Source organism: Triturus cristatus, chromosome 2_1 (genome assembly GCF_964204655.1).
Source record: "Triturus cristatus chromosome 2_1, aTriCri1.1, whole genome shotgun sequence".
Lineage (NCBI taxonomy): Eukaryota > Metazoa > Chordata > Amphibia > Caudata > Salamandridae > Triturus > Triturus cristatus.
This window is the reverse complement of record NC_140581.1, coordinates 983,828,908-983,851,028: the sequence shown is the minus strand read 5'-3', so window position 1 is coordinate 983,851,028 and position 22,121 is coordinate 983,828,908. Positions and strand designations below refer to the sequence as shown.

General features: G+C 41.7%; 1 protein-coding gene and 1 long non-coding RNA gene across 7 annotated transcripts in view; one reads left to right on the top strand and one right to left on the bottom strand.

Annotated features, from left to right (window-relative positions):
* PDE5A (phosphodiesterase 5A) overlaps positions 1 to 22,121 on the bottom strand; it is a 708,225-nt gene that overhangs the window by 543,824 nt on the left and 142,280 nt on the right. The gene's annotated exons all lie outside the window — the stretch shown is intronic.
* Positions 1 to 22,121, top strand: part of LOC146866164 (uncharacterized) — a 29,965-nt gene that overhangs the window by 5,936 nt on the left and 1,908 nt on the right. The window contains exons 2-3 of one of the 2 annotated variants that reach the window (XR_014970616.1): positions 4,120 to 4,182; positions 5,602 to 5,704. This is a non-coding gene — a long non-coding RNA (uncharacterized LOC146866164). The remainder of the gene's footprint in view (positions 1 to 4,119; positions 4,183 to 5,601; positions 5,705 to 22,121) is intronic. The other variant, XR_014970614.1, reaches the window with a different exon arrangement.

Genomic DNA, 22,121 nt, shown 5'->3' with positions numbered 1-22,121 from the left:
GTTCTTTGTATTTATTGCTGTTATTTTATGGACTTTGTTGAAATAAATTGAATGATGATGATGAATATATTTCTTCTAATCAAAAACACAACAAAGGCGGGCTTCCTCATGTGATAAAGTGTGGGTAATTTGAAACTTCATTGAAGATTCCAGGCTGTGTCCAGAGAGAGCAATATGGATAACACGCTGACCACATATTAATCTAATTGTACATATATCTGCATGTCACCCAAAACAGAAACTCTTTCATTTGCACCCCCTAAATCATAAATGTATCGTGAGAAATAAACATTAAAAGTTAAGAGGGAAAGTAAGCAGGTCCAACGGGCGCAGACAGCCCGCCCTTTGTCACCAGGGTACAAACAACTGTACAGTTAAAGTGAAAAGTAAAAGCCAGCATTGTCCATACTTTTTCACGCCAGCGGCACTGGAGGAAACAAAACAGAAACTGTTCAAGTCATTTGACAAGAAGCGTTAATAATTAACATTGGTAAAGCGAGTTAATGCCGTTTTACTGCATGCTTAGAGGGCTAGGTTACACAGAGATTAAAAAAAAGATTCTTTCAGCCTTTTCGCCAGAGACCATTGAACAAAAAAGCTGCACTGCAGGAATACAAACTAAAAGTAAACCGTATTCATTATACAGAATAGGCAAGGGACTAAAGTCCACGCACCGATTTGATAAAATGACAGGGGCAGTGAAAGTGACACCACACACACTTTGACCTCAGTGACATCACAGGAAGTGACTTTGTAGGACCTTGAACTCTGAATCCCGGAAGTGATGACTTTGACCCGATATCACAATGATTGGCATCACTGAAGCCTCCTGTATACATCAAATAGGAAATGTATTGATAAATCACATTGAGACACACAAAAAGGGATTTAAAAATCGATAGTGGATATATGAATCATACATTAAATATGAAGAATGGTATTGGCCAAGCTTTGTTTTGTGATCACTTGTAAGGCACTATCACTGCTTTGAACCACAGAGGTGAAGACTTTATTCAAACACGTCAATTTGTATGTATTCACAATAATGAAACATGAAAACAAGTTTAAAATGTGTATGGTTTTAAAAAATGTATTTCATTGTTATGTAGTAAGCTAAAGAGTGTGCATTGCGCTTCTGAATATGTTTATTTTGTGGAACTGAAAATGTGATGTCCCAGCAGGAGATGCAGAAATAAGCAGTGCTCATGAACTCACTGTTTACCTTTGGTTCTTAGCACTGCGTTTGCCACCTCTGATTTCAGGGGTCATTAAGTCACTGACAGGGGTAAGCAAGGGTCAAGCCAAGGGTAGGGCCTGCTCCCTCAGACAACTCATAAACAACATCCATGTTCTTAGCACTGCTTTTGCCCACCTCTGAGTTAAGGGATCTCAAAGTCACTGACAGAGGTCAGCAAGGGTCAAGCCAGGGGTAGACCTGCTACCTCAGGCAACCCATGAATGACATCCATGCCATGCACAGCAAGAAAATGTGTGCCTTTCTCCTATGTTTGTTTGAGTTTTTAGGTCTAGATGGCTGATTTTCCCCAAAGTGAAGTCACAGTCTGTGACTGCAGGAAATGATCAATGCATTCCCTACATTCCCTGGCACAAAACTATGCTTTGCTGGTTTCATGGGGGTATGGGTGCAGGGGGTGGGCTAAATTATACTCCACCCATTGTCATTGATGACTGTGCTCCATCAAACTTTATACTCCACCCATTGTCATTGATGACTGTGTTCCGTCAAACTAGCCTTTAAGGAATTGAGTTTCCACCGTCTCTACGTTGAGGGACATAGTTCTTTTTATTGCTGACACTGATGGGCAGAAGGTAGATAATCTAAAACACTGTGTATCCTATTCAGAACACCTCTCACATCACACATGGTCTTCTAGCTGCACAATATGTGTAACATGCCACACAGGCATAGTAAACACAGTGTGGTAAATAAATACCCCAATAATAGAGACCTGAATATAGTTTACCAAAGACAGTGGTGTAGCTAGACCTTAGACCGCCCGGAGCGGTCCTTGTGTTTGCCGCTCGATGGTGGGGGCATTGAAGAACGAGGGGGGGTTTCAGGCAATTTCTTGGAATGCCATTGCCGCACTGCACTGAAGAGTGGGGGGTGGGGGTTGGGTGGTGCTTGCTCTTGTCGTCCCGAGGCGGCAGGTAAGAGCTGAGGGTAGGCCCCCATCCCTGTTGCTACACCACTGACCAAAGAGGATTGGTAGGCCATCTGCATACTATTGCACTATTTGGGTGGACCCAACAAGCTACACCCTGCTGTGATGCAGAACCCATACATGTCTAGAAGGGTTGTGTTGTAAACGAAGATACCTTTTTGTAAGTAGGAAATCAGGTAGCCAGTCATGTAGATTATAAGATGTAGATTAATTGCACAAGTTATGTCTAAAGTTACAGGCCATAAGTAAGATGGTAAATGCCCCACCAGGAGGGGAATCATTGCTGCTCAGCCCACAATCTCGAACTGACATTCATACCAACCAGGCACTTGCACTGGCTGCGCAGCAGGCAACTGGGAACTATGGAAAAGATGCATAGCAAAACCACAGATTACAACAGGTTGGAGAATATACATCTAAAGCCACTGCCCCCATCAGTACCCGAACTCTACATCACCTAGAAAGAGAGGAGCCAGTCCTGGAGTTTCGGGAAGGCCTGTCTCAAGACTGAATAACATAACCATTTAATGACTGCCCCTTTCAGCCCGCCAAAAGGCCACAAAGCAAGCCCACAAGGATACACTGCGTTGTATTTGGGGGTATTTCAAAGTCCAAATGAATGACTTTGTCTGTCACTGGCTCCCCAACAATATGCTCAAAACAGTAAGAATAATGTGATTCGAGCACATAGGGCCTCAAAGAGGAAGCTAATCTGCACCAGCAAAAAGAGATGCTTTCTCTGTGTTTTGCTCTCTCTCTCAATGCTACAACCATGCCAAAGACACTGTTGTGACCTACCCTGGGAGAAAAAACAGAAGCTGGATTGCATTGTGTGGAGAGGAGTGGGCCATGACCAGCAAGCCAATGAGCAAAGCCCTATGGACTGAAGACTGAGTTGAGGTTGTAATGAAGAGCAGACACCACTTAAATCTTGCCGCTCTACTGGCAGAGAACTGACCCTAGGACATCTGCAAATATCAAGAGGGTGTAAACCCTACACCTAACATTACAGTTCCATGACTGAGGACTGCTAGCATTGTCCCCTACCCATCCTGTAAAATCTCTCACAGCATTTCAGACAAGATGAAAACACAAAATGCTCCTCTTCATCCATAGGTTTTCCTGAGGCCAAATGCCCTAACTTGCCAACTGTTTGAAACACTTCTATAGCACTTCTAGTTTTGCAAATATAGTCGTATGAAATACTGTTGGACATTAAGCATAAATTCCAATATCCGAGTACCAGTTGGTGAACCAATGGGTCCAGTGGGTGCCCCTTGCTCCATGAATCTTACTGAAAATCTGAAAATTCTGATTGGGAATCAAACATTTTGATATATACCCCTGGGAACATACTCTGATTGCTAGCCTAAATTCAGAACTAATATTCCCTTTTACTGAGAGCTCACTATAACATATTGCAGTAAATGCAATTCCATATCTGTATGAGGGACAACTAAATGTTTAATGACTTCTCACAAACCACTCTGGGACAAGACATCTTGCGCAAAAAACCTAATAGTTACAAGAATTATCCAAATTCCAAAAACTTTATTTCGGTCATTACAGACCATAAAAAGTAGAATTATCTGATCCTCCTCCCCCAGCAAAGAAAATAGCTACAGTCTCATCCGACCTGAATGGAGATCAGAAACCCCTCATTAAAACAGGTAATGTATCCTAAGCTCTAAAATAGGTCCAATAACATCCCTCCTCAAAAGACACAATGGATATAAAGCAAGAGGAAGATTTCTCAAGGGTATCATTTATGGCTATTAAACTGGAACACTCTGTAGCTCTTCATTTAATGTATTTTCTTCCAAAATGGATATTGTAAAGACACTGTTGCGCCCAGATCCCTTTCCCTCTAAACTCATTAATACTAGGTCACTTTTCAGACCTTATATTTATTGTATTTCTATTCTACCATTAGGTTCTGTTATTTCGGGCCATGGGTTGGCTCAGCGGACGTGCTTACCTTATTTCGTTACTTCAGGTATGCTGTGTTTTGCCATCTTCTCACTGTGAGGTTCAGGTTTGCCACTTCTATATACCACAGGTTATAGCTCAACTAGATTTTAAGGATTATAACATTATCCCCTGGTCGATCATGATTTTTAAGATTGCCATCATGTAATTTCCTTTCCAGTAGAAATGGGCTTAACCATCATTGAGACCATCCTGTGTGGCTTGCACAAAAAAGCAGTGGGTTGTCGCTCAGCTTGCGGCAGCTTTAATGATTATTGGCAGGTACGCCCCTTACCTCCTTTGTAGAGATGCTTTTAGTGGGGTATTATGATGCCATTTCAGATGCTAGACTCAGGCATTTGCATGTGGCTTCCAGGCTTGATGGAGAGTAGGTACCATGGTTAAAATTTTGGCATGCTGGTTTGTGCACTCACCATATTGTGCAACTCTATTGTGTTATGTTTCAGCTTTTTATTGATAAACGAGTAACCTTATGTTTTTGGCCCCTCCCTTTTCCCCGTTTTTTTCTTTCTCCTTCTTTTTCTCCTTTCTTTCTTGATACTAGTTGTGTCTCAGGCATTTCATAGTAATGTTCTGATGATGATCCTAGTAATGTTATAGGATCGATAATAAATGAGAGGGCCCCCTTTTACCATACCAAGGGAATAGGGTACGGATGCACCTTTTACATAATTCGTAAAAGTGACTGGATCTGTTGATACAAGAATATGATCAAGTGTACCAGTTCTCAGTGACAAACTTGTCCTAACGAATGTGTATAATTGAATGACAAAGTGTATTGTCTGTAGTGTTTTCCTCTCTTAACATTAACATATGTGTTTTCCTTACTAGGTAAGGGAATTGAGTGTGTATAAAATGTTTGTGGATCCATTTTTGAATTAGCAACAACAATATTTTTGCTATAGGATTTTATTAAATCGTTTTAACTGGAACAGTAAGCCAAAACTTTTAATAAAATCTTTTGTAATAATCTTGCAATTATCTTTGCTTTTGGTTTTTATATTTCATTGTTCATTGTATTGGCTTTTTGTACTAATTTCTACTCTAGTTTGTTTTTGAGTGGTGAGACGTAAGTTGATTTCTTCCTCCAATGAAGTGTGTAGGAACCAAGGGAAAACCTGTCTTTACATGTTAGAGGATCGAAACATCATCAACTGCACACACCTTGTCCCTACAATGTATATATAATGAGATAGGGCAGTTTTGTGATTTTTGATTTTGTGACATGTATTGAGAACTGTGTTTTTCTGTCACTTGCTAGTAATTGCCTGAGGTTCTCAAGAAAAACACATCCCCTTTTTCTTTGACGTGACCCACTATTTTTTTGACTATGCATTAAATATATTTTTCTTAAGATGAAACTGAGATTTTGACATTTGTGATGATAAAAATTGTGTTTATTCTAAATTGAGTATGCTTTTTGTAGGGACCAGCGTTCCTTTAACATCACTTCCTTCACTGTCACCATGATCAGTGATCATGGGAGGCCACTTCATGTGAGGAATTTGGGGTGTGCAAGGAAGTAAAAGGTAAGTTACGACATCATCGGTACCATTGGAAATTTGATTAATCATTGCACGTGTACATTGTCTCCTATACAAGCCCATGATGAAGGGAGTCAATATTTTACTCCATTTGGAGATACATGTCTATCACCCTGACATATCCAATGAAAAATGTCTTAAATAGAGAAGAAAGGCAAAGAAGTGAAGTGACAACTTAAGACTGATTTGATAACTGTCTGTCCCAAGAGTTCATAAAATGAAGCCCCCTGATCACGCTCGCCAATTGCATTAAGCCAGAGGTCTTCAAACCGTGGGCGGGCCTTAAATGATCTCAGGGGGGGCCTAGTCTCTGGTCAAAAGAAGCATCATGCTTTGTTTTAAGTGTTAAAAACATGAGTGGCAGTAAGCCAACTTGTAAAGGGCCATCACTAACAATTTTTATCATTTATATACTGACTGCATTGCAATGCAATAGGTCTTGCATTTACAAGAGTTTGAGCTATTGGCATTCTAAGTGACAATGCCTTTTATGTATGTGCTGTTTTGAAAACAGATAAAATAAAAGGCATGGTCATTTACAATGCCAATAGCTCAAACTCTCGTACATGCGAGACCTATTGCATTGCAAATGCGTTCGGCGCCCGTAGTATACATTTTTTTTTAAAAGCATTAGGAAAGAGTGTGTCCTGCCTGCTGCTATTTGAGAAAATAGACCTCGGAGGGTGTAATTAAGGCCTACCGAGTAACAACACATATAACAGGTGGTGTCGCCATGGGAGGTTACAAAATGAGATAAGGTGGTACTAAGGAGGGACTACTAAGCCTATTGACCAATGACCAGCCAAAGTTTACAGTGGACAATGACACAAGCCAATGAAAAATATGGGCGGAGAGTGCGAGGAGTTTCAGGTCCTTACCTGAACACAGCATGCCTTGCAGAGCAGCGCATGCGCTGTCCACGCTCAACCTAATAAGGGGTAACAGGTCTTAACTGCAATGTTTAGACATATTTAAACATTGCCAATTTAGCAGAATAATTGTAAAAACAGTTGAGGAGGGCCCCAAGGATTTTTTTTTTACCAGGTTGGGGGGGGGGGGGCGCATTAAGAAGTTTGAACATCACCTTATTAAGCAGATAAACTATCTCAGTCATGGTGGTCTTCAGGTATGGATATAAAATTTGAAACATTTTGACGTGTTTTATAGCATCAACATGCTACACTCCTGCCTGCACATCAGTACATTTAGCTCAAATGAAATAAGCTTTGGTGCACTCAGAAAATTAGATCACCCCTTCTATAGGATAAAGCTAACAAATTATCATCTCCCCTCACCTACCATCTTTTCCACCCGAGTATCTGGCAGTTGTTAATTCAAACACCCACTGTCAGACAGCAGAAATGTGTGCCAAACCATTCAGCAATTCTCAATGCTACACAGGCCGCATCAGGTTTATAGCCCGCTCCACATGACCAATTAATCATCCTCTTATGAAAGAAAACGAGCGCACAGGGGCTGTGTATCTTGGAAATAATGCCCCATGTGTGCCAAAAAAGGTCTCTTTGATCTCTTTAAAATGAGAAATTTGATTTTTTATGCGATAGAAGGCAGGCCCCAGCAATCTCTATTGTAGCATAAGTAATCCTTTTCTGTAAGCACATTTTTTAAATATGGAGAGCCAATTTCCATGCAGTCCGCAGGTTGACCAAAATATATGCTTCAGCCGGCCCTAACATTTCAACCATCACTATGGTGAGAATGTGAAAAGCTGACTTTATATTTTGCAGCAGTTGGCACATGCATATGTTATTAAAGACAGGCCTCCATAAAAGTCCAGGGTTACATTTTGTATATAGTTCAATGTTCTTAATTTATTTGCTCAGTGCCAAGTGTTGAAAAGAGAGCGGCAGAGTACTGAGAGATCCATATGTAGCGAATTCTCAGTTCCTCTTCTAGGGAAAGGAAATTTCTGACAAAGGTTTGGAGTACAAAAAGGGGAGTGGGGAGGTGGGTCAGGGAATGTAACTTGAGGCATGTTAAATGGAATCTATAAGTCTTACAAAAAGAGAATAAAATGATGCTAAAAGTGGAGTTGCGTGAGTGAGAGGAGTTTAGCAACTGGTACAGGTCAAGGCAAAATGGTAATAAGGCAATTAGAACATTCTACTCAATGAGGTTAGAATGTCTAAATTAAAAAGAAGATACAAACAGAAAGACAAACATTGGAATTTTGGAGCAGAAGGATTATATAAACCATTATAAGCCCAGAGTACTCCATTGTATTCAATGGAGCTCTCAGCATTCCAATGTCCTAACATAGCCTTCTAGCCCACCGTAGAGTAACAGGCCCGCTCACGCCTAAGCCAATGGAGATGGCCTTTTTCATGGGAGCGGGACTTTAATGGCCGGTATAGCCCAGCCACTAGAGGCAGAATGTTCTAACGAATAAAACAAAGGCCTCTCGGAGCCCGAGGGGATTAAAATCCCCTCGGGCTCCGAGAGGCCTTTGTTCACAGCAGTAGCTGTGAACAAAAACAACATTGGAATGCTCAGGGCTTCTACGGGCTGGTAGAAGCCCGGAGCACTCCATTGTATTCAATGGAGTTTTCCACATTCCAATGTTCTAATACAGAATACAGCTCCAAAATATTAAGGTACACATATTTTAAAATAAAAATTTGAAAGACAAATATTTTAAGGCTGCTTTAAAAAGATCAGCAAACGGCATGGCTGCATTCTTGCTTTTTTTGTCTTTCTCCTGTCTACAGTTTAAATTCTGCATTAGGAAATTCTACGGATGTTAATTTTTCAGAATTTTCTTTTTCATCTACTTCTCCAACTTTCTTTCTCTCCTGTGATTGATTTACAGTCTTGTTTTAAAAAATTTCAAAATTCTGCCATCATTTCAGTTCTTTTTTTTCATAGCTTGGAACCTTTTATTTTGTCTAGGTAAAGTGTTACATTTGTTTATTCTTAAACAGTTTGTTTCACTTGTTATTTGTTTCATTTCCTCTACTTTTTGGTCCATTTTTCTTATCCATGTGCCATTGCAGCACTCCCTTTGGCTCGTAACATGTTCTTCCTATTGTTTCAAATAAAAATGTATTGTTTATAAATCGCTCGAATACCCTCACACTGCATTGTGCTGCACTGACAAAGGTGCTAGAGTCTATATGGAAGCCATTTTTTGAGTTATGTTTCGTAAACAGAAGTGTTTGTTTGCTGTAAATGGGAGCTGTAGATATTCCACTGTGGTAGGGCCAGAATCAACACGGATTGGCAAAGCCGATAGGGTGCGTCTGTGGGGCCTACTGGCTTTGCCAGTGGGTTTAGCCATGCTGTACAGCATTGTGAGTTTTCACTCATGTTTTCTAATTCAAATTGATTTACTGACCTATAGAAAAGACATACATTCCAGGGACAGCATTTTGGTCAAAAGCCCTGCCCCAACACAGGATCAGTGAATGTACAGGAGCTACTGAAGAACTGAAGACACAGAGGTATGCTGGTACCGACTCCTCTCAGCTTTATAGCTTTTTCCAGTTGAAAGAACTGATATCACCTCATTCCAGCGGCATACGTAGGCTGCCAGTGCCCGGGGCAACATTTTAAAAGAAAGTATTGCACCTCGAACCAGTGGACAATTAGTTCAGGTACTGCTAACAGGTTAGGGAGGCGCAATACTTTCTTTTAAAAGTTAGTGCCCCCTAAGAACTTTGCACCCGGGGCAACCTCCCTTGTGGACCCCCCCCCCATGCTACGCCACTGCCTCACTCTCCACGTTTTCTATTTTTTTGGAGACTTTCATCCAATTTCTGTTTTAAGGTTAGTTAGATGTATAGGTGAGGTATCCAGGCAAAAGAAGTGAAAGTTCTTATTAAGGATTTTTCAAATATGGCTAGGTAGTCTCATGGTCAAGGATGTTTATATGAACTATGTATGTATGTGATATTTCTATTACACAAACCTTGCCAAAAGGCAGATGAGCACTATACAGGGTCAAAGAAAGGCATAAAGTGAGAGGTAAGATAGCTGAGTTGTAGATAGATAATTCATTGTGGTGTAACTTTTTTTTTTTTTTTTTTTTACTTCATAGTCTGCATAGTCTACAGTCTTCTTGTGTTCTGGCTGTGAGTGTGCCAAGAACACACACAAGAGATAGGGAGCTTGACTGCAAGATAAGCAGGGGTGCTGGTTGTGATGGCTTTTTAAATCATGCAGCTGGTTCTGAAGATGGTGCAAGCCGGCTAGAGGAGTCAATGGAGTTCCATCTGGATGGTGTTGAAGTGGTCATATTTCTTCAGGCCCTGGCTGAGATGTGCTGCTGTGTGTAGGATGCCCTTAGGGGAGTCAGGGTGGAGTCTGGGAGGCCATGGAGCAGTGTTATCGCTATCTAGATGCAAGATTACGAGGGCTTGAACAGCAGTTCTGAAGTCACTTTTTGGAATAAACGATTTCACTTGCTTTAGAAGAGACAGCTGGTACCAGGACTTCTTTGGGGATTTGGTTTTGGTAATGTGTTCCTTGAGGGTGAGGTGAGTGTTCAAAGTGAATCCAAGTGACTTGACATTTGGTGAAAGTTGGGGTTCAAAGCAGTCAAGGTTCATGTCATTGAGCCAGGTTTGTACTGTTTCTTGGTTGTTGTTCTTGGCAAATAACAGGAATTCGGTCTTGGTTGTATATAAAAAAACAAATAAATTAGTTTTTACTTTTTGTTGTATTACATTAAGCAAAGTGCAGGCAGTCCCCCATAATGGCATTTTATTTATATATGAAGTACAATAATCAACTAATAGTGGATTACTTGACAGTTTACAGGTTGCCAGGTTTATCACAAGCTGTCTAGTTGCAAGAACTTACAGTGGGCTTAAAGTCTGCCCATTGCCTACCATTGGTTACCTTTATTTTCCTCTCAGTTACATGCTTCTTATTCTATGGCTTTCTCTGTCGTCTGTGTGCTTCTCTTCCCCCACACTCCGTGTGTCCCTCTCTCATCCATGTGCTACTCTCCCCACTCCATGTTATTCTCTCCTGTGTGCTTCTCAATTCTTCTTAGAATTGTTGTATCCCTCATATGTATAGCCCCTGCCCTCCTAATTGCTCCCTCTTCTTTTCCCTTTTTCTCCCCACCCACTACCATGATCCGGTCCTCTGTTGCCTTCCCGAACCGACCCTATTGTCCTATTTATTTTTCAATTTTATCTTTCTTTTTTAGAAGGTCAGCATAATAAATAAAGTATAGTGCCCCAAAACCGTGGACTGTTAGTTCAGAAAGTGTTAACGGTCCACAGGTTAGGGGACACAATACTTTCTTTTAAAATTTAGCACGCCCTAAGAACTTTGCGCCCATGGCAACCTCCCTTGTGGACCCCCCACTCTATGCCACTGCCTCATTCTCCACGTTTTCTATTATTTTGAAGACTTTCATACAATCTCTGTTGTAAGGTTCAAAGTTAGATGTATAGGTGAGGCCTCCAGACAAAAGAAGTGAAAGTTCTTATTAAGATGTTTTCAAATATGGCTAGGTAGGCTCATAATCAAGGATATTTACATGAACTATATATGTATGAAATAGTTATATAACACACCCTAGCCAAAAGCAGATGAGCACTATTCAGGGTCAAAGATGGGCTTAAAGGTGAGAGGTGAGATAGCTGAGTTGTAAACAGTTAATTCATTGTGGTGTAAAGTTTTTTTTGTTTTTTCTTTACACTTCTTATTCTGCCTAGTATGCAGTCTTACTGTGTTCTGACTAGGGGTGTGCCAAAGTATTTGTGCAACACCTCAAACCGTAACACAGTAAAAACACCATAAAAAGACCCCACACCAGCTTAGAAAATTAGGTTATGATTTTATAAATAAAACAAGACCAAAATGCCAAAAATCCAATAAGTAGAAGTCTTTTTATGGTGTTTTCACTGTGTTACTGTTTGAGGTGTTGCACAAATACTTTGCACGCTGCCTCTTAAGGGAAGCCTGCCTACTCTGTGTATGGTGTGTATCTGACTTACCCTGATTAGGATTGTGGTTCCTGCTTGTACAGGGTGCATACCTCTGCCAACTTTAGGTTCTGCATTGGCAGAGTAAATAGAACTCGAAGGTGGGATTTATTTGGTTTGCCGATGCTTCTTTTATCTTTTATCACAGCAATAGCATGGTAAGAGGACCCCTGATTGGGGTAACAATGAAATCCAAAGTCAATAACGCGAAGAGACCACTCACTACAGGTATGTTGTTTTATTTGATATATTCAACTATGAGGAAGAGAAAAGAAGAATATTGCACAGATCATGAAGCATTATTTAAATGAGGGGTAGGATAGAGTATATACTTTGAATTGCGACCCACTCAACTGGGGCAATACTGCCAAAACTTCATACTACTGCAAAGAACAGGACAGAACATTTTGCACTACTGTGCTCCATGTGTAACACGGAGGGAGCTAACTGATTATGTCCGAATCCATATTGCTGAATGTTTGTATCCCAGGGCAAAAACGAGAAAATGGATTGTATACGACACACTATTTTTCGTAAAACGTAATTTTACATGTGTATGTCAAGTAATCCTTATTTAATCTTGTCTCGCCAAATGAGAGTGTTCAGACAGCCAATACTATCTTTAGGAGGCTATGAGGGTTTGGGCCGCAGATTAAAGTCAGCAGTAACACTCAATAAGGACAATTTCCAATGTGTGCCTGAGCTTTAAAAAACGACCTGTTTATGTTTACAGTGCTAAAGATAGAACAGTTAATAGCAGATACTCCAAAAGAAACCAGAATGTTCAACTACCTTTTAGGATGAGGAACGGTCTTGTACTTTACATTAGTGATTAAATAGTTAGGGGTTGAATTCCATTTCACACTGAACTCCTCGTACGATGTTATCCATTGGGGAAGGATCCTGAGACCTTTTCTCAGACATTGGGTCACTGAGGGTTTTTTTACCACGTTTTATGTCACATGCTGTAGTCAGTACAGTTTAGATACCTGGGAGCGACCTACAGTGGATCTAAAAAGATTATGATCCAACTCACCTTTGCCCCGGTTCCTTTGAAGTCCTCAAAACCAAATACTAATCTACCAAAACTACTTGAACAACTGAAGGGGTGGTTCCTGGTTTGCAAAAGGAACACTTGAGTGAGAGTCGATTATCAATGGGGCGTCATGTATACGGTCCTCTAGGGTCTGGTAACTCTGATGGTGGGCTCCCAGATATGGTTCAGTGGACCCATGAGAACTCAAACTGGGCTCCACCAAGCTCATGGTACTAAGGGTTAAGTGTATTATGGGTATCATTTAAACAGTTGCTATCTTTTGTTTGGCACAAAAAGAGGATCCAAAAAATGTAAGGAACCAATATCTTGGTAATGGCCATTTGCAGCCTAGACTCTGGGTTTTGAGCTTTACTCACAGAACTGTGGGCATGTACTGGATGCCATGCTAATCACAAAGGCACCTCAGTAATGTTGACACCAAAACGTATACCAGGAGTGACCCAAGAACTGTGCGTTGAAAGAGGCAAGTACAAATGGGCATGTTCGGAGCAACCATGCTCATACCATGTAATGCACCCAAGGGATTCAATTGTAATGTCAAAACTTATATAAAGTCACAAGAGTCATAGTGTTCTCGTGGTCTTTTAAATACCACACTCAATGTCCATTACTGGGTCATGGGCTAATGTGCTGGGAGTGTGTACAGAGGGATATATGTATATGTATGTGTGTATATATATTATTTTTATATCTGTGTGTGTGTTTGTGAATAAATATATCATAATCAAATAGCCAACATACAAGCAAATCAACCAAACATTACATTTCACAGTAAAGAAAAACATCACACCTCCACCCACATGAAAACCAAACTCACAATTTCACACACACAAAAAGTATAAACCTGTTACTTCACCCCAAAGGTACTTATTTTAGTAAATTAAAAAGCAATGTGATTTTCTCAAAAACTTCGAACAACAGAAGTTAAAACTATAACATCAAAGCTTCACCAAAAAACATTCACAAATGCGAAAATGTATTAAGCTTTTCCAGGTTCCCAACTTAATCTGTGTTGCTCATTTCACTTTTAAAAAAGCAGTATTAAGATAAAAATGTTCTGTGACAAGTCCTCTAGAGTTTGTTCATATTTGACATGCTTCACACTTGCCCTCACAAACTTAACTGTAGCAACAAGATAGAACACATATGCCTTAATCCTACTCATATGTCATCTTTCATTATTTTTGTAATCAAGGATCATCATTCTGACTGTAAAGAAACAAGCTTTGGCAAAAGCCCATTGGCCTCGCTTATGAGAGAGCTATTGGCATTCACAATGTGTTTGGCCATTATGTACACCAGTTTGGTAGCTGTTCAGTATGGCTAAAAGTTATTGCCGTGGAGTGGGGTGAGGTATATTGGAGTGGGGGAGATTGGGGTAGAGCGGAATGGGGAAGATTGGTGTAGAGTAGAGTGGGGTACAGTGGGGAATAATGGAGTGGGGTAGATTGGGATAGATTGGGGTAGATTGGAGTGGGGAAGTTGGGTAGATTAATGTGTTAGATTGGAATGGGGTAGATTGAATTGGTGTGGATTGGTGTGGAGTAGATTGAGGTAGATTAGAGTGGTGTAGATAGGAGTAGGGTAGATTTGGGTAGAGTGGGGTGGGATATATTGGGGTAGATTGGCGTGAAGTAGGGTAGATTGGGGAAGAGTGGAGTGGGATGGCATAGACGGGAGTGCAGTCAGGTAGATTGGAGTGGAGTGAAATAGATTGGAATGAGGTAGATTGAGTGGATTATAGTGGGGTAGAATGGAGTGGGGATGTTTGAGATAGTATGGAGTTTGGTAGATTTGGGTGAAGTGGGGTTGATTGGAGTGTGAAAGGGTAGTTTGCAGTGGGGTACATTGGGGCAGAATGGGGTAGAGTGGGGTAGCTTGAAATGGAGTAGACTAGATTGAAGTAGATTGGGGTGGGGAGTGTGCTAGATTGAATTGAGGTAGATTGAGGTGAAGTGGAGTAGATTGGGGGAAGTGGAGTAGATTGGAGTGGGGTAGATTGGGGAACACTAGAGTGCAGTGGATTGGAGTGGAGCGGGGAAGAGTGGAGTGGGTTAGATAGGAGTAGAGAGTAGTAGACTATAGTGGAGTGGGGATGATTAGGGTGGAGTGGGTGGTGTGGGGTAGATTGGATTGGGATAGATTGGGTGGATTATGGTAGGAAAGATTGAAGTGGAGTGGGGTAGATTGGAGTGAGATAGATAGGAGTGGGGTAGTTTGGAGTGGGGTAGATCGGACTGGAGTGGGGTAGATTGGAGTGGAGTTGGATAGAGTGGTGTGGTGTGAGATAGATTAGGATGGGGTATATTGGGTTAGGGAAGGTTAGATTGGAGTGGTGTAGATTAGAATAGATTGGAGTGGGGGTGACTGAATGGGGTAGATTGGAGTAGAATAGTTTGGGGTGGAGTGGGGTAGCGTAGATTGGAGTGGGATGGACTGGGAAAGATTGGGGTGGAGAGGGTTTGGAGAGGGTTAGATTGGACTGGGGTGGAGTAGGTTTTGGTAGCATGTGGTAGATTGGAGTGAAGTGTAGTGGGGTAGATTGGGTGATTTGGAGTTGGATAGATTGGGGTGGAGTCGAGATTGGAGTGGAGTAAGATAGACCGTGGAAGAATGGAGTGGGGCAGATTGGAGTGGAGTGGAGTGGGGTAGATTAGGGTGTAGTGAAGTGGGGTCGATTCAGTGGATTAGAGTAGGCTAGATTGGAATGGAGTGGGGTAGATAGAATAGGGATGATTGAAGTGGGGTAGTTTGGAGTGGGGCAGATTGGAAAGGAGCGGGGTAGATTGAAGTAGGTTGGATTGGAGTGGAGTGCGGTAGAGTGGGGTGGGGTAGAGTGAAGTGGGGGATGTTGCAGTGGGGTAGAGTGTGGTAGATAAGAGTTGAGTGGAGTAGTTTGTAGTAGGATATTTTGGGGTACAGTGGAGTGGGGTAAATTGGAGTGAAGTGGGGTGGGGTGGAGTTGGATGGATTGGAGTGATGTTGAGATTGGTGTGGAGTGAGATAGACTGGGGAAGAGTGGAGTGGGCTAGACTGCAGTGGGGTGGAGTGGGGTGGATTGGGGTAGAGTGGGGCAGATTGGAGTGGAGTAGGTTGGAGTAGAGAGTGGTAGATTGGAGTGGTTTGGATTGTAGTGGGATAGATTGGGGAGGGGTAGATTGGAGTAGGGTAGATGGGGTGGGGTGGGGTAGCCTACAGAGGGGTGTATTGGGGTGGGTTAGAGTGGAGTGAGGTAGAATTTAATGGAGTATGTTAGATTAGAGTGAGAATGATTTAGGTAGAGTGGAGTGTTGTACAGTGGAGTGATAAAGATTGGGTGGACTGGAGTGTAGTAGATTGCAGTGGAGTGTGGTAGATTGGGGTAAAATGGAGTGGGGTAGATTGGGGTAGATTGTAGAGGGGTATACTATGGTGGAGTGAGGTAGACTGGAGTGGAGAGGAGTTGGATATATTGTAGTGATGTTTGGAGAGGAGAGGGGTACATTGGAAGGGAGTGGGGTAAATTGGACTGGGGTAGATTGAAGTGGAGTAGAATAGAGTGGAGTGGGTTAGACTGGAGTAGAGTCAGGTAGATTGGATTGGCGTGGGTTGGATTGGAGTATATTGGAGTGGGGTGGATTGGAGTTGAGTGGGGTAAACAGAGGTAGATGGTAGTAGAGTGGAGTAGATTTGAGTGAAGTGCGGTAGAATGGGGTGGTGTGAGGTAGATTAAATTGGGTTGGGGTTGATTGGGTTAGATTGAGTGGAGTGGGGTAGAGTGGAGTGGAGTGAGGTATTGGGTGGAGTGGAGTAGACGAGTGTCTGGAAGCAAATACTTTTACTTGTAATTGGCGCTATTAGTTGTAAAGCCACCTGTGGTCTGGGAATCCCTGTATTGCCTAATGCTTGAGAAATGTTGAGTGAATGGAATACTTGCAATTAGGGTGCCTTCTGTCGTTCATTCTAAATACCAAATTAATTCTTCACATCAGCAGATATCACAGAATGTTTTTTCTTATGAAGTTAAATCATTCACATATGGCATTCTATGTATGTGCATGTTTGCAGACGGAGCTGAGTCCATCTACAACTTTTTTTTAAATAGGACGCACCTTTGCAAAGAAAACAAGCATGGGTAAATCGTATAGCTCTACACCTTGCTATTAAAGGGAAGACCACTTCGCTTGCTTGATTTTTGTTTGTTTTGGGGACTGGGGCAGGGCCGGCCTGGGACCCGAAACTGGCCCTGGCAAACTGCTCGGCTAGCCTTCTGGGGGTGGGGGGCCGAGCTGTTTGCTAGGGCCGGTTTCGGACGATTTTGTTACAGGGGGCCGATATTGTGGACCCCGGTAACAATAACGGACCCCCAGCAGCCCAAAACCAGCCCCCACCCTGGCGGCCCACAGGGGAAATGCCCGGTGCCCGCTACGGCCAGTCCGACCCTGGGCTGGGGTTTACTTTTCATCATCAGATATTGACAAAGAGCAAGAGAGAAAAACAACAAAGGGAGAAAAGTAAGAAAAGAAAGGTGACAAAGGGAGAAATCAATGATGAAAAAGAACCTGCAAGAGTGATATAAAGAGTAAGTAGGGTGGTAGAAGAAAGAAGCAAGTGGCGGAATCAAGATTAGGCAGCCCTTGTAGTCAAATACCCAGAAATCAGAGGTTCTGGTACCAGGCTCCTAGGAATAACTTTAGACTACTTGACTTTTTTTTCCTTCAAATTAAGCAGTGGCTCTCATCTTCTTTTCATATTAATGGAAGCTCTGGTGCAAGGATATTCAGAGCTGCAGGCAATATAACGTCTTGATTAAGCTGCCCCCTTTTTCCCTAGAAACAAAGACTATTTTGGCTTTTAAGCCATTTGTTGCAATCTGGCATTCTCACAGTGGTGTAGCTAGACCTATTGCCATCTGAGGCGGTCCCTGAGCCTGAGTTTGGGGCCCAGTGCAGGGAAGAGCGGGGGTGGCGGTCAACAGACAACTTTTTCTCGGGGGTGGGGGTGGCAGTCAACAGACGACTTGTTCACCTACGCCGCCTCCAAAAAGAGTGCCTCCTGGGGCAGACACCCTCACTCCCCCCCAGCTACGTCACTGCCTTCTCATGTGACCATTTGTGGCGTCATTATAAAGCTGATCTCTGCTGCAGTAGCCTTTCTAACGTTGATTAGGGGATAGCTAAGTGTAGCAAGTGCTACCAGTATGTTGCACCATGTAACTCCTTTCGACGGTTTTGGAAGTGCATTTAACCTACCTGTTTCCTCATGTTTTCAAAGGACTGCATCTTTTTGGCTTTCACCACGTTTGGCTGTTGAAAGTTCGTGCCTATGGCAGCACATCGTTTATTAACATGCTGCATTTTCTATAAAGAATGCTTTAAAACACTCATTAGCCCATCGCCATTGTCAAATGTCTTGTGATATCGTTTCCGGTGAAGTTTGAAAAAATGAGTTGGAACCCTTTCTGAAACTATGGTGGATGGGATTTTTTTTAAATCCAGGAAGACAAGAAGCGCTCCAACGTTTTCTGAATTCATTTAATTTACAGCATTTTAGGCACATGTATTCGCTGCCAGCTAAACCAGGAATTTTTCTTTTTACGTCTAAGGTTACCCTTTGTCTTTTTTTTTTAAATAAGTCGCATATTTCCTTGCATTTTGTGGCCATGCCATGTGATGTCACCTGAATCACAGGGCATGTGAGGTTGCTTCCGCCATCTGATTTAATGAATTTCAGGGATCCAAAGAAAAACTCATCTTACTTTGCTTCGAGTGCCTCACTGTCCAGTCACTCTGCTATGATGCTGTAAGTTAAACTACTAGGATTATGTATATCCAAGTTGTATCGTTCCATCAATATGAATATTGTCCCATCATATTTATATGTAGATTTATGTTTACTACAGTGCTGTTGTTTAGTGGAGCATTGGCAGTCTTAGCCAGAACTTAGTACATAGATATAGAAACCTTGTGTACCAACAAAAGGAGGGAGTCAGGAAGTTCCTGAAACAAAACTAACATTGAGTTGGCTTGGTAACATCTGAGAGAGCAAAGAGAGAGTGAGCAAAGACTGTAAGACCATGGAATAAAACGTTTCACATAAACTGGAATTGAAATTAAAATCCGAATAAACGTGTATAACTACCTTAGCCACCTTCTTGTGAATATGTCTGTTGCTTATACAAAGGGAATGCTCATGATGGCTACTCTCTTTGAATGAATGATTTATTTTTATTTTTAACATAAATAAATAAATATCAGTGCCCTGGCGCAAAATCTATTGTATGGGAGGGCGCCACCTGCTGTCACTGCTGAGGATGACCTATTCCTCCTGGGGGGCCATGGCATGAGCAATGGCAGGCAACCCAATGTCTTCAGCTTTTTGTAAATGAGGAATTCTTTACGCGTTTTTTTACCCCGGCAAAACTGCACATTTGTAAGTGCAGTAAAGGGTATTTGCTTTTTTGTTTGCTGTTCACCAAGTGCAAGTTTCATGCTCAGTACTTTTTGGCAGGACTTGTGGCGAAGTGGTTTTTGTTTTTGTGTGTTAATCACATACGTTTGTCTGAACACTTTATGAATTGAGTAATTATTGTGCCGAAGAAAATGAACACAAAGCGGCAAAGATCTGCAAGAGGTGTAAACATAACTTTCACACTGAGTAAGTTGCTCAATTGTCGCTGATTTTGTGCGAATCGGCCCCATATATCTTAAAGAGGAGTTTAGTCACTGTATCCTGGAGCAGCAACTTCCCTGACGCTTTTAAAATAACTATCAAAAGATGTCTCCGCTATTTATAACCTCAACAATTACTCACCCTTAGTTACTATAAATATTTCAGTGAGTAGATAAAATAAAAAACAACATAGCAACAAGAATGTGAGGAAAGGACAATTCAAATGCCACAGTCATTGGGAAGAGCAACATAGGGACACTGAATGCAAGAACACAGGGAAGTAGATTTAGGGGAATATAAAATAGGCAATCTGGTGTAAAACCGCACAGCGGAAGAAAAGAAGAGTGAAGGTAACTCGTAATAGATGGTAGGGTCTACAGGGACGAAAGAGATTAGTTGGAATAAGGTGTCTGAAAATCTTACTTTGTCTGGTATTCTTAACAGAACATAAAAAGCAAAGCTATGCACTTGTGCTGTTTCACTTTGGATTTCCAACAAGATTCATTTCACAAAATGTACACAACACTGTTCGTGCAAGTGGGTAAGCGTAAACCTCCTTATGTTGGATCCCTGGCCTATACATTGCTTTTCACTGGTATGGCATTGCATCAGCAGACAACAAAAGGTTAACGCCATTCCACATTAAACTCATCGAAGTCTGTCTACTATTTCCATTCCCAGGTGTCATTGCAATGGGATATGAGCTCCATTACTTCTTTCCCAAAATCCCATACCTCAGATATTTTACAGCTATGATAACAATGCGACCACTCGTGCTCTTTCAGTTAAATGTACCCTACTGGAAGAATTTGCTTGAGTCCTTAGTTGAACTTGTTGGCCTTGCAGGCAGTGTACTCTTTGAAGCTAATTATACAGAACAAAGTATATACCCATCAATGCTGTGGTCTTGTATGTGCACAGGAGATCTGTCAGGGTTGGAGAGGGTTCCCTGCTTTACGGGATAATGCTCTTTTCAAGAGCTGCAATGTTCAATCGATATTAGCACCGCATCAGAACCTTAACAGCACGTTAGAAGTGACATACTTTCTCTTTCTAAGTTGAATTGTATTAGGCACCATGACGACAATCAATGATGTTATCTTACAGAATCTTCGGTTCTGCAAACCCTTGAGTTTCTCAGCACACGCATACCTTGTACAATCAAACAAGGTTGGGTCAGAAATGGGACAGTTTCCATCTTGGTTTAGTGTGAATTTATTAAGACAGAAAAAAATCGGAAATTCCAGAATAAAGTATTTGGTGAGTAGAAGCTAATAGTAGCATCATGACACATTATTAGCTCATCATCAGTACAAAGCAAAAACGTGGCAAATTCTGTTTTGAAACACCTCTTTAAAGCGGCAGGTGACCCTGTTTGACATCTTATTTTCTGGTGCAGTGGAGCATGCAGTACAACAGGGTACTTACACGTTTGTGGCTTTATTGAATTAGGTTATGAAAAATGTGGACATTTGATAAAACGTATACCAAAACTATTCTATACGGTATGGTCCAAGTTAAATTTTTTGGGGATTAGAAACACGTTGTTCTACTGATAGTATTAAAGGAAGGTCTTTGGTAAGGTTTACAGGGTTCTGTAATGTTCAGGGATGTTTATATATTGCACGAGGCTAGCAGTGGTCTCTTTGCACAGTGCCTCGTGGCTACAAGCTGAACCTGACCCATTCAATGAAAGGTGAAGATTTTGTGACCAAACTGTTCTTGTTGTCTCCTTAGAGACAAGTCTCTTTATTAATGTTTTGTAGGTTAAATATAGTTCGATAACAAAGGAGAGAGTACTCGGTTTGTTGGTCCAGTAGGGAAAGGATAATCCCTTGGTGAAGGAGAGATGGGGACCAGGGATGGTCGACTGCTATGTGCCACAATGCTAGTACCTGTCCGTGGCCGCCTGTACCCATCAAATTACATATCCATTGCAGAGAGAAAACATTGAGGGAACATCTCTGATAGCACCTACAAAAGTGCAGGGCAATATACAGCTACACTAAAAACAACTTGTGTCTGTTACAGGGGAAAATGGACAGAAAAAACGTTCTGCATTAGTCTCTGTAAATCTAAAAAGCCATGAAGTCTGGGACACAGCACCATTTCCAGGGCTGGGCCAGGTGTTCTCTCCCTAGATTCGAAGAGCAGAAGAAAATTGACTATTAGAGAAGTAGCTCCTCCTGATGCCATCCCATTGTTTTGTATGCACAGTGACACACTAACATGGCTAGATCATCAATATCTCCATTCTTATGAAACTGCATTTTGAACCTTTTAGTAAAATGTCCATATTCACTCAGTTTGGTTACATTCTCCTTCCCATAATTTCACTAACTTCAGTGGAACTCTGTGAGTAACTAAATTCCACTCTCTACCTCCCATGAATTGTACCACAGTAGTATTCTCAAATGTCAGCACAATGTACACCCCCTCCCCTCCCCAGCTCTTCCACACCCATTTTGGTGTCACATTTTCCCACCCACTTAATGTTAGGTGGTGTAAGCAATCTCCTGGAACAACACTCAACCACGTCATAATTCGGCAATGGTATGTAAGCCAACCATGCGCACCCTTGTGACAGCGAGGCAGATGTCTGTTTTGTTTGGATAGACCTCAACATTTAATGGCTGATAGATTGATGAGATGTGGTATCTATGACTCCCATAATTGTCATAGGAACCAGCCACTAGGGAAAAGTTTTAGAAGTGATCGATGCATGCATCCAAGC